Source organism: Castanea sativa, chromosome 5, assembly GCF_040712315.1.
Source record: "Castanea sativa cultivar Marrone di Chiusa Pesio chromosome 5, ASM4071231v1".
Taxonomy (NCBI): domain Eukaryota; kingdom Viridiplantae; phylum Streptophyta; class Magnoliopsida; order Fagales; family Fagaceae; genus Castanea; species Castanea sativa.
The window spans coordinates 3,431,449-3,443,732 of NC_134017.1; the positions used below are offsets into that span (position 1 = coordinate 3,431,449).

The 12,284-nt window shown below is 34.9% G+C and overlaps 1 pseudogene; it reads right to left on the reverse strand.

The window, feature by feature from the left end:
• Positions 1-6,413: 6,413 nt before the first annotated feature.
• On the reverse strand, positions 6,414-9,663 carry LOC142634549 (G-type lectin S-receptor-like serine/threonine-protein kinase RKS1; annotated as a pseudogene).
• Between the last annotated feature and the right edge of the window lie 2,621 nt (positions 9,664-12,284).

Below are 12,284 nucleotides of genomic sequence, written 5' to 3' on the forward strand. Positions count from 1 at the left end.
AACAAATTATAGCAGTTAACATCTAGATTTGAAAGTATTAGAATGTTTGATGATGAATCTTTTGATGAATTTTATGCTAAACTGAATGATATTGTTAACTCTGTTTATAACTTGGGTGAAATCTATGATCAACCTAAGATTGTTAGGAAGATACTTAGATCCTTGACTGAGGACTTTAGACCCAAAGTGATTGCCATTACTGAAAGCAAGGATGTGGACTCCATCCCTGTTGATGAACTTGTAAGATCTTTCCAGTACTATGAGTTAGAGCTACCCAAGAAAAACAAATCCAAATCAATGGCTCGTAAGTCAGTTAATGATGCTGATGGGAATGGATTTGATGATGAACTTTCTACTACAGAGATTGCATATCTTGCCAAGAACTTTAGAAATTTTCTTAGGAACAATAACAGAAGGGCAAGAGGTAAAAACAATGTTGAACCTAGAAATTTTAGGAGGAATGATCCCACTAAGGTGAATAACACTGAAAAACCTAAAGAGAAAGTAGGTCAAACCTCTAGTAATTTTATGGGTCAACAATGTTTTAGGTGTTAAGGGTATGGTCATGTGAAATCAGAATGTCCTACATTCTTAAGGTCTAAGGGTAAGGCTATGGCTGTAATCCTTAGTGATGATGAAGTTTCTTATAATGAGCCTGGTAGTGATGAGGATAGAAACTTCATTGCTTTCACAGCTACTGCTGTAGTTGATGAAAGTGTTGCTATTGAAGAGAACCCTTCTGATGGGAAACTCTCTGAGGATACAGATTTGCAAGAAGCCTATAATAAGCTTTGTAAGGTTACTGCAAAGGATGTTATGAATGTTGATTTAGGCTTAAAGAAAATTGCATGTCTTGAACTTGATAAGAAAAATTTGTTGTTGAAACTGTTTGATGCTAATGAATTGTTAAATAATGTGAAGACTGAGAATATGCTATTGCTTGATAAAGTTAAGAAGTTGGAACTTGAATTATTTGTTGCTAAAGAACAAACAAATAGGTCTGCTAGTTCCAAACTTGATCACAAGCTGAGTGTTCAGAAGTCTCCCTTAGACAAAACTAGTTTAGGTTTTGTAGAAAGCATCTCTGTGCCTAAAACACATTCAACAAACTTTCTTCCTTCTTTTGAGCCTCCCGTGAGTAAGATTGTCAAACCAGTGAGAGTTGCTCCTCTTATGAAGATTATGGTTGATCTTAAAGAATCTAAGCCTAAGACACCTAACCCTCCTAAGGAGAAGTTTCATGATAGACCTGCATGTGTTTGTCATTTTTGTGGAAAGTCTGGGCACATCCGTCCAAACTGTTTTAAGCTGCAAGCTGCTAAGCGAGCAAATAAACCAAACGTACCTGTGCCTCAAGCACAAGATCTTATGGTACTTATTGGTGAATTGGTAAAGACTTTAAACCTTTATTCCAATCCTAGAGTTGCTCATCATTTTAATCAGAATAATAACTCCAATGTTAGAGTTGCATCTAAAAAGCTTTGGATGCAAAACGCTCAATCTAATTGAGTCTTTCTGACATGATCCTTGTGTTTCATCTCTTTACTCTTTGTGACAATTTTCTTTGTTGTTTTGGTTTGTTTTGTTTTTAGATTTGCATTGCATAACATTCATGCATTTCATGCTAGGTTTTTTTTTTTTTAATATAAAAATAAAAAAGGGAAAAACAAATGTGTTTTACACTATTTTTCTTGGATTTTGAAATCAAGGTTGGCCAACCATCTTTGCATAACATGTTTATGTACTTTGTTTAGCTTGGATGAGCTTATTTTATTGCACTTTACTAGTTTGAGGTTTGTAGTGCATGTTGTGTGGGAGATGTTTATAGTTTTTGATCATTTGATCTTAATCTTGAAGTCACATGCTTTTAATTGTTAGACTTGAACTCAATGAGAAAGACATAAATAACCATCTCACCACTGTTAACTAGCCAATCATGAATACCTTAGTGCATATCATAAGATTTTGTCCTCCAGAAAGTGTAGCACATGCACAAAAAGAACATAAGGTGTAGCCTCGGTTTAAATAATAAAATTGGTGTGTACATTATTGGGCAATAATAACTTCACAATCAAATAAAATTGGTGTGTACATTATCTTGGCTATTTTAATAAGTTTCAAATCAAATAAAATTGGTGTGTACATTATGAGGTAGATTCAAGAAACTTACATGATTTCAAGCTTGTTTTCTAGGAGATGTGGGAGTTATATGATGTAACTCTTTGAGTGATAGTCTCTTTCTAATTTATGTGATGAATTTTGTAGAAATTGTGATTGATTTCTATCCATATATCACCTCACATGTATCTCAAGCTTTTGCTAGTTGCACGCACTACACAAGTTACTCTTTGTTAAATTTGGTACATATTATTGTGTGTGATCTTGTTGTGGCCATCTAAGATTGACAAACCTTGATTTTGTTGCAAAATGTGTTTAAAGTTGGTGTTTTTGAGGACAAATTGATTGGAAATCTTATTTTTGGATAATGAGGGTTAAATTCAAGGGTTTTGAAAAAACTTTTCATCTCATACTGATGCATTTCATTCATAAAATACTGTGCTTTGAGGAGTTTTTGCATTAAAATGCCTAGTTTTTTGAAAAATTGTTATTCAAGATTTTCGATTGATCGAACTTGTTGCTCGATCGATCGAAATTGCGATTAAAAATTAAGTTTGAATCTACCTGGCTCGATCAATGCTGGATCGATTGAATGTATTTTTCGATCGATCGAAAATCGTTCAGAAGGTTTTTTAAAAACATTAGCTTTTCACATGTTCTTCACTTTTTCAAAACTTTCAAAAGCTTTTCTCTCTCTCTTCGATCGGTCCAGATTCAAAGACGAATTTTTTGTCGTTTTCCCTCAAATTTTCTTCAAGGTTTTTGTCTTCTAGCACAGGTAAGACTATTCTACCCCTCCTTTTTCATTTTATTCACACATTTCATGCATTTTTCATGCATTTTAGGTGGGAATTTCGAACTTATAGATATTTGGGATTTTTTATGTTTTCAATGATTTCTTTCAAAATTGATCAATGGGTTTCTATTATTGGATGATTTAAACATGTTCTTCATGGTTTAATTTGATCAATTTGATGAATTGGGACAAATTGAAATTTCTAGGGCTTGAAACTACTTGAATTGGGGATTTTGTTCAATTAAGCATTTTTTGATGAAATTGGCTTGTGTTATTGATTCATATTATCATTATATACTGTTATCTAACTTGTGTAATGATAAATTTAACAATTTGTTGGGATGTTTGAAAGTGGGTTTTCAAAATTTGGGGTTTTTGACATAAACTCTATGTTTAAGCCAAATTATGTGTCTTCAACGTAAAATTGAACTATTCTCAATGCATTTGAGCATGCATCATGTGGTTATTCTGTTCATGCATCATATAGATTTTTTTTTTGGTGCTCTAACCCTGTCTGATGCAATCTGCCCCCTTTTTTTATTTTGTATTTTATCTATCCTATTTCAATCCTTAGCATCATAGTTAGGAAGACTAGAGCTCATAGGACCACCTCCTCTTCTTCTTCTCCATCCTTTGAGAGTCATAGGTTTCTAACTAAGAAAAACCAAGAAACCTTGGAGAAGTTGAACATATATAGGAATGTGTGGGTCGAGAGGAAAGTGATTTTAGATGAGTTGGACCTTGAGATTCGTAGGAGTTTTGATTGTAGGGGTTGGTTGCCTCTCTTAGATATAGGTCCTCCTCCTCCAGCTATTTGATCAGAGAGTTCTATTCGAACCTCTCTGTTCACTCCACTTCATCCAACATTCATTTTGTGAAGAGTTGGATAAAAGGAAAAGAGTTTACCATTACTCCTTAAGTAGTGGCCTCTACTCTTGGTGTACCTTTGGTACAACATCCAATTTATCCCTATACTGAGTCTCCTCCTCTGGACGACATTATGTCCATCATCACTGGTACTACCATTCAGTGGGGCATTGATCCTCGCATTACCTCTCATGAGCTTACTGAGCTCAATTATTTGTTTTTCAAGATTTCTTGTCATTCCATTTGTCCCATTTCTAACTTGCACACCATTCCTATTGAGCGTTGTGCATTTTTGTATGCTCTTGTGACAGATGCTCCCATGAGTTTTCCTACTCTTTTCATTCGATTCATGGTTAAGGCTCATAGTAGTAGTTCTAGGTCACATGGTTTGTTCTTCCCTGTTTTCATACATCGGATTCTGTTACATCTAGGATTAAAGGATTTTCCAGCCTCTGAGCCCGTTCACATTATAGCTCCCATAGGTGCCACCTTCCTTTAGCAGAGAGCTGCTCAAATGCGAGAGTGCTCTAAACGCCCTAGAGTTTAGTCTTCTTTAGGTGTTGCACCTCCTCCTCCTCCTTCTTCTTTAGGTGATCCTACTACTGAGGAGTTTATTGATCTGATTGCTGCTGTTGATCCTCCACCTTTTACTTCTAATGATTCTAGCATTTGTCATATTTTGGACACTGTCATGACCGTTTAGGCGACTCATGGTCAGCTATTGGTGGATGTCCTCATAGAGCTTCAGGCTTTGCGTGCGGAGTTGGCTAGTATTCGGTGGTCGCCTTCACCACCTCCTTTTGATGATGAGTCTTGATTGCTCTTTGGCAATTCGTTAAAAAAGGGGGAGTACATATGGATGGAGATAGGGGGAGATTTTTTTGTTTTGGAGCTTTGGAGCTTTAAATTGTATGTAGGTGCTTCATCTTGTATCTATTTTATGGCTCATGCTGTTTTGTTCTGGATGTATTTATTTTTTGGATGATGTATATGTTAGGGGGAGACATTTTAGTTTCTATTTCTTTTCTTGTTTCACATTGTGATACATTGACTATTGATTTATATTTATGAGGTTATTCATGATATATGTCTTTTATTTTATGTTAAAAATTATATTCACTATTTATTTTACATTAAAAAGCCAAAACTCTCAAATCTTTACCACTTAGATAGACACCATGGTAAAAACTACAAACCCACTCATCAAATAAATCCACCAAGACAAAACCCATACATATAAACACATAAATATCATTTCCAAGACTCACAAATCACATGGGTATCATTATCAAAGCTTAGATAATAATATAACCTCAACCAAATATAAAACTCACAAAAAAGATTAGAAATATTTACCTCAAATAAAAAGGATGAAGTTGCTTAGAGGTTTCTAAGGATTTTTCAGTGATATTGCCAGAAAAATGATGGTGAGATGGTGGTTTGGAGTGGAACCCGGTGGGAGAGTGTGGGAAATGGGTGTGTGTGTTTAAGTGAAGAGAAAGGAAAGAAAATGAAAAGAAGAAAAGAGATGGCTGGCCAAAAGAGAGAAAAGAGATGGCATGAAAATGAGTGGTGGGAAATGGTGGATAGGTGGGGGGCACATGTGAATGCAAATAAAAATCTGACCATGCCCCCCTTTTTTTTTTAATTTTATATATATATATATATATATATATATATATATATATATATATATATATATATTTAAGCTGGGACGTTACATTCCTTGTATTATTGTTCCATCAGTTGAAAAGGTAATCTTTTTTAGCTCTTTTTTTATCAACTTCAGGATTTAATCGAATTTTCAAGTTACTATAGCATGGTTTATGCTTTTACAGGCACCTAGGACCAAAATTAAAGAAAGATATACTCAAGGACAGTGATCTTGAAGTTAATATTGATTCGCTTTTTATAGTGAGTCGGTTAATGAATTGATAAAATCATTTGTTTTGGGTTGATCTAAGATTGATGGGTCAAGTTGGAGTTTATATGTAACAAAATTCCAAATCATATTTGTACTGCAACATATATTTGAATGATCAATATGGAGGTACAATGATTTTAACTCTTTTAAATTTCTAACATAAAAGAAAAGATATTTGGGAAGCAAAGATATAAAGAAGTAGTTTGTGAACAAGGAAAAATCAATTCTCTAGCTAAAGTTTGCCAAGCTTGCTACTTAAGGGTCCAATTGGGCCTCATTTTCGTTTGCACTTGATATAACAGTCTCGGCAATCTTTGACGAAATAGTCAATTGTGTTGGTTTGGATAGTCCAGACATGCTGTCATAAGTACCTGTTTAAACTATACAGTAAAAGACAAGAAAAGAGTCAAGGAAGCACTTAGCGTAAAGTATCACAGCCACAAGGATCCCAAGTATAACCCTTTTGATTAGTTTTGCTCAACTTAATTATGTTTCAATGGCTCCTAACTCTCCAAGTTGGTTACCACATACTTGAACCTATGAGAACTAAACAAAAATGCCTCATTTTTTCAATACAAAATCCTAGTACTACATATTATATATGCATATGGCATAAGAGGGGTGTAATAGGCAATAGTGTGCTGTTAAAAAAAAAAAAGAGAAAAATCTACTAAGGATGTCTCATTATTTAAACAAGAATCATTACCTTTATCTAGCTTCAAACTTAGTTATTGTCATTTCATTTATAGAACAAGAAGCTCCTGTGACTAAATCCAATTTTTTGGAAGGTCTTCTGAAAATGAAAGCAGGTTGTTTAGGAGAAGGAAGAGTTTTTTCACTACTCAGCATGTGATGAACTGCTAACATAGGTTGTCAATCTACTACTTCTTCTTGTACACATAACAACCCAACTTGAATGCATCTCAAGACTTCATCAGAAACACACAACTCATTTATCGATGAATCAACTATATCCAAAGCTCTATCTTCTCTCCATAGTTCCCAGACCTGTGAGGTTGGTAGTATTTTATACAAAAAGTTGTACTGTAAATGCAAATGGTAAAAGATTGTTGTTTTATGTTACTTACATGCCCTATTAAAGTTAGGGAAGGGTGCTCCTGATAAGAATCACTATTCTTTTTGCCACTTACGATCTCCAATAAGATGACCCCTAAACTAAAGTCATTTGATTTTGTTGAAAACTTTCCAAATACTGCATACTCTGGTGACATATAACCACTGCAGGTAACCAATATCAAAAGTAATCTTAAAGTTTGAATAATGTTTTGATTTATTTGTATGCCTGCAATTCTAGCGTGTCTATGCTTATGCATGTTTTATACTTACTATGTTCCGACAACTCTAGTTGTCTTGTCTTGAGTTTGGCCCTCTTTGAATATACGAGCCATGCCAAAATCTGAAATCTTGGGATTCGTCTCTGCATCTAGTAGGACATTGCTGGTTTTAATATCCCTATGGATAATCTTCAATCTTGAGTCTTGATGAAGATACAAAATCCCCCGAGCAATCCCAATAATGAGTTCAAAGTGCTTACTCCAATTTAGGAATGAACTTCTTGTATGATCTACAATAAAATTTGTTCAAGTACACTCAAAATGTGATGTAATAGTGCTGAAATACGTGGTTTTAGGTGCTTCAAATATATTCTTTTTTGCACATATATAATAAAGGTACATCATGAAGGCCATAGATTTTTAGAAAGAAGACATACCAAAAATAAAAGAGTCTAAACTTTTGTTGGGCATGTATTCATAAATAAGCATCTTTTCTTCCTCCTAAATGCAACAACCTAACAGTTTGACAAGATTCCTGTGTTGAAGTTGCGCAAACAACATAACTTCATTTTTGAATTCTTCTATGCCTTGTCCAGAACTCTTGGACAACCTTTTTACAGCTATTTGTTGTCCATTAGATAATAGACCCTGAATCATGACTCAACCTTAAGCTTACTCATGAATATTATTTTAAAGCAACAAAGCTCTTTCTGTTTCTTCAATAACTTTGGTCGTAGGTTATAGTAATGGAATATGAAACAGATAAAAATGCATAACAATGTCAATGAATTGTAATTGTACCTTAAATACAGAGCCAAAACCTCCTTCCCAAGTTTGTTGGTAGGAGAGAAATTTTCAGTGGCAGCAACTATGCAGCTTAGATAAAAAATCCGTAAATCTGGATGTGTACTACTGTCCTCGAGTTCATGCCCCTCGAAAGAGCCTTTTGTACTGGCAAAATTTAATGATTGATTGTGTACTTTTCTCTTCACTGTCCCTAAACATAATTGAGAGACATAGCTTAATATTACTTTGTAATTGAGCATCTATATAATATAGCTCACATCATGTGGAGGACTAATCTAAATGACTCCTGATATATGGACGTTTTGTCATAGCTGAGCCGAACACATGTATATGTGAACAATACAATGCACAAGTGACTTTATTTACCTTTTGTTTTCTTCTTCTTCATTAGCCAAATATAGGCTAGTAAGGATACCAGAAACATTGGCACAACAATAGACACTAATGCAATAGCCAGCTTCCTCTGCTTGCTAAGAGAACCTTTGGATTTCCTTGTAAAATTAGCTGAAGGGAGAAAAAAAGAAAAGAAAAAGAAAAAGAAAAGAAAGAAAGTACGAAGAAAAAAAACATGATTCAGAAATTGAAAAAGAGAGAATGAAAATTTAAAGAAAATGCAAGCAAGTGAAGAATGCTACCTAACTCAGTTGCATCCACACGAACATTTAGTTCCGACCCTTCATCTGTAAGCTGTAAAATGTCGATTAATTCACCATACCATGCCAAGCAGCCGGTTCCCTTCCCATCTGTATACATAAAATGTCAAGCATGCCTGCTCGCACTCTGAGCTACTCATACTCGTGCCTATCAAAGCTACATCAATTGATGAATCGGGAAGTTTCAAACGCTCCAATTTAACAAACCCTTCTCCATTTTTACGGAGTTCTTCGTCACACAACCCTCAGAACCATCCCTGAGATACCAATCCCTTGGAGACTTAGGCTCATACCCTGACAGACACATGCACCCAAACTTATTAACATTATCAGGATTGCATTTACTATACAGACCACATTGCCCATACTTGTCACACCGGTATTTAGGTGCTGAATATTGTTCCTTCCACTGATGAACACCATCATCCCACGTAAGACCCGAACCAATCCAGTGTTGTCCAACACTATTCTTGTCACGATGGAAGGGTCATCATCAGAGTAGTAGAAAGATATTTCATCTTGGTTGTTAACAAAAAAAGACTTTTGACCTGATGAGATTGTGTATACATTATTCCCTGGCGAAAAATCAGTTCTAAAATATGGGGTTGATCCGTTGTACAAAAACAGTTGTGGAGAGCCATTAAGATTCATCTTATGGCCATAGTTTCCAGTTCCAGGGCCATCTTTTGACTTCCAAGATGTTAGGAACGGGTTTATCCTAGTCTTAAGATTCAAGCCAAGCTTCATCTTTGAAAGCAAAGTATCTGTAGGATGGTCAAAGCTCTGCCACAACACCTTTTTGTTATTGTCCTGGACTAATACCAAGTTTCCTGAATCAAGAAGCTGAGCTTCCGAGGAGGTTGTCCCTTGGTCTTGGACAGAAATATTTGTAGACCAAAGTGGAAGGCTATTACTGTCATGGAGGACAAGGTTTCCATATTGGTTGATTGAGAGAACTCCAGAGGAATCATTAATGGGGTCGTTCCTATTTGCAACCCACACAACTGTTTTTGGTGTCGCTTTGACATACCAAATACCAAGATACTTGAAGCTAGAGTTGCCAGGGCTGAAGAAGCCAAAGGCAAAATTGTTGCGTTTGGAAATCAAAGATTGGCCATCTTTGATGGATTGGTTTCTTGTTAAGGTGTCAAGGGAAGTGCAAAATTTGAAGAAGAGAACAATTAGAATCAAAGGCTTGAACATTTTTTTTTTCAGCACATCCTTGTTTGTGCAAAAGGTTTCTTAACATGGAACATTTTTAATTTTTAATTTTATTTTTTGTGGTTGAGACCCCCAAAAAAAAGGTTTTACTAAGGATTGTGCATATGGACTGAGAATTCTCTAGTCGTCAATTTTTGAACGATGACTTTTGATGACTATCATAACTACTATTTAATACATTTGAATATCATTTCTTTTTAGCGTGCGTTTGCATAGGGGCAAGTGTGCTTTTGGGTGTGTTTGCGTTGTTGGTGGGTCTCATAGCACTATTTATGATCAAGTCAAACTCAGCGAGACCCAAATTTCTATTTAAATTTAGGCTTTTTAATTCTATTCATACATTTAAAAATTATTTTGTTATAGTATTTTCAGTAATAAGTTTTTAATTTTCAGCAAATTAGTGGTATCCAAACAGACTCTTAGTGTGCGTTTGCGTGTTGCCAAGTGTGCATTTTCGTTTTTGGTTGGGTCTCATGGCACTGTTCATGACTCAGCCAAACTCAGCAAAACGCAAATTTCTAGGTAAATTTGGAACCATAGCACTATTCACACATTTAAAAATTATTTTTCTTTTCAATAATAAATTTTCAGTTTTCAGTAAATAAGTGATATCCAAACAGACCCTTAGTTTTACTTTTAGTGCAACCTGATGAACTCGCTGATCAGCTCCTACAACTGGATGCATCAAACAGGTTGAATATTGTGGCACAAAAGGGCGTAGTTCAACAGACTATCGGTCTTGGCTTTATTTTTATGGGGCACAATGTTTTAGTAACAACGTTCGTGTTAGGAAATCAAAGATTGGCCATCCTTAATGGATTGGTTTGTTGTTAATGTGTCAAGGGAAGTGCAAAATTTGAAGAAGAGAATGATTAGAATTTAGAATCAAAGATTTAATCATTTTTTTTCCCAGGAAATCCTAGTTTGTGCAAATGGTCTTAAAACTCAAAAAAAATTATTTATTTTTATTTTTTAATTTTTGTGGTCGAGACCAAAAAAAAAAAAACTAAAGGTTGTGCGTGTGGACTGAGAATTATTTAGGAATTGGGAGTCAATTTTTCAGCGAAGGTTTTTGATGACTAAAACAATAATCTAGATCAGATTTTCGTAAAAGAAGAAACTGCAATTTTTTTTCCCTATCCTTTCATTTTTCTTTTGCTCCACATGTGATAATAAATTAAAGTCTTAGGGCAAAGTAGAATTCAACTTAAGCAATCTCTATGTTAAACTCTAGGAGTCTATACTTTCTTTTTCAGCTTTAGATGTCTTTGTGATTCTCAAAAAAAAAAAAAAAAAACTTTAGATGTCTTTGTGACATCTCTCACTCAATCTTTTTCTCTCCGGAATTATCTAGAGCTTCCCTGCATAGTTTAATCTCAGCCACAAAGTTTTAACTTGTCTAGAAGGTTGGTGAAAGAGATATTTTTACTATTAGTCAAAGACAATAAAAGAATGTGCTAGAGAATTCAAAGTTGGTGAGTTAACTGACTTTAAGCATGTATAAATATGTAGAATTGGTTAAGGGCCAATTACACCAATAATAATGTGACTTAAATGAGCGCCCTCTCAACATGTTTAATATAAACACATGTCAATAAATAAATAAAACCGTAACAAAAAAACAAAAAAGAATCTTATAGAGTTGAAAAAAATTTACATCTCAGCAAAGAAGCAATTAACACTAAAATATCTGAAATTCTAAACTTTGTTTTATCAACATAGTACAACTTAAAACAATGAACCATAGAATAATGGAGAACTTTGTTCTCTTTTTGTTTTAATAGTAGAAAAGGGAATGGAATAGAATAGTAGAAGAATTAAAACCTTCTGGGTTGTGTTCCTTGCAATCCTCCAAAACCAAAGGAAACCCACAAAAAAAAAAAAATTTGTTAGGTTCTAAGATCTTAGGGATTAATGTATTTGAACTTCAATGTGTATTGTGTTGGCAAACCATGATCAAAACATTTAGTCTAGATTTAGACTTGCTCAAAGTTTGGTTTAATGTAAGTTTGAAATCGACTAGTTGTAGGAAATTACTGTTCTATTTCTGCACGGCTCGATCGATCGAAGAATAGACTCAATCGATCGAGAATCGTGCATCAGGAATTTTCTGCAGAATTTTAAGTCGGCCCAAACAACAGTTCAAGCCCATTAAGGATTAGGGTTTCAGATCTACTTCTCCCACTATATAAAGGAAACCCTAAGCACGTTTTGAAAGACTTCTAAGAAAGAGAATAGTGTGTCTCTTTTTATATCTAGGGTTTGTACCCAAAATCTCTCTAGAGCCTTTGTTGCTCATATTGCTGTTTGTGTGAATCTCTTGTGAGATTAGATAGGTGCTTGCCTTCACACAAGCTTAGGATTATCAAGAAGGAGATTTCTTCGAGAGCTTGATGATCGTTCAGTTGCTGCCATAAGAGCTTAAAGATACACAAGCGGTGGTGCTTGTACTTGCTGGAGAATCCAAAAAAGAAAGAGTCCGTGGTCTCGGAGCTTGCACATGGTCGTGTTAGTAAGTTCTACTGGTGGGTAGCAATAGGATGTTAGTGGTCTAAGTCGCTATTGTACACTTCGATTCTTTTATAGTGGATTTAGGTTTACTT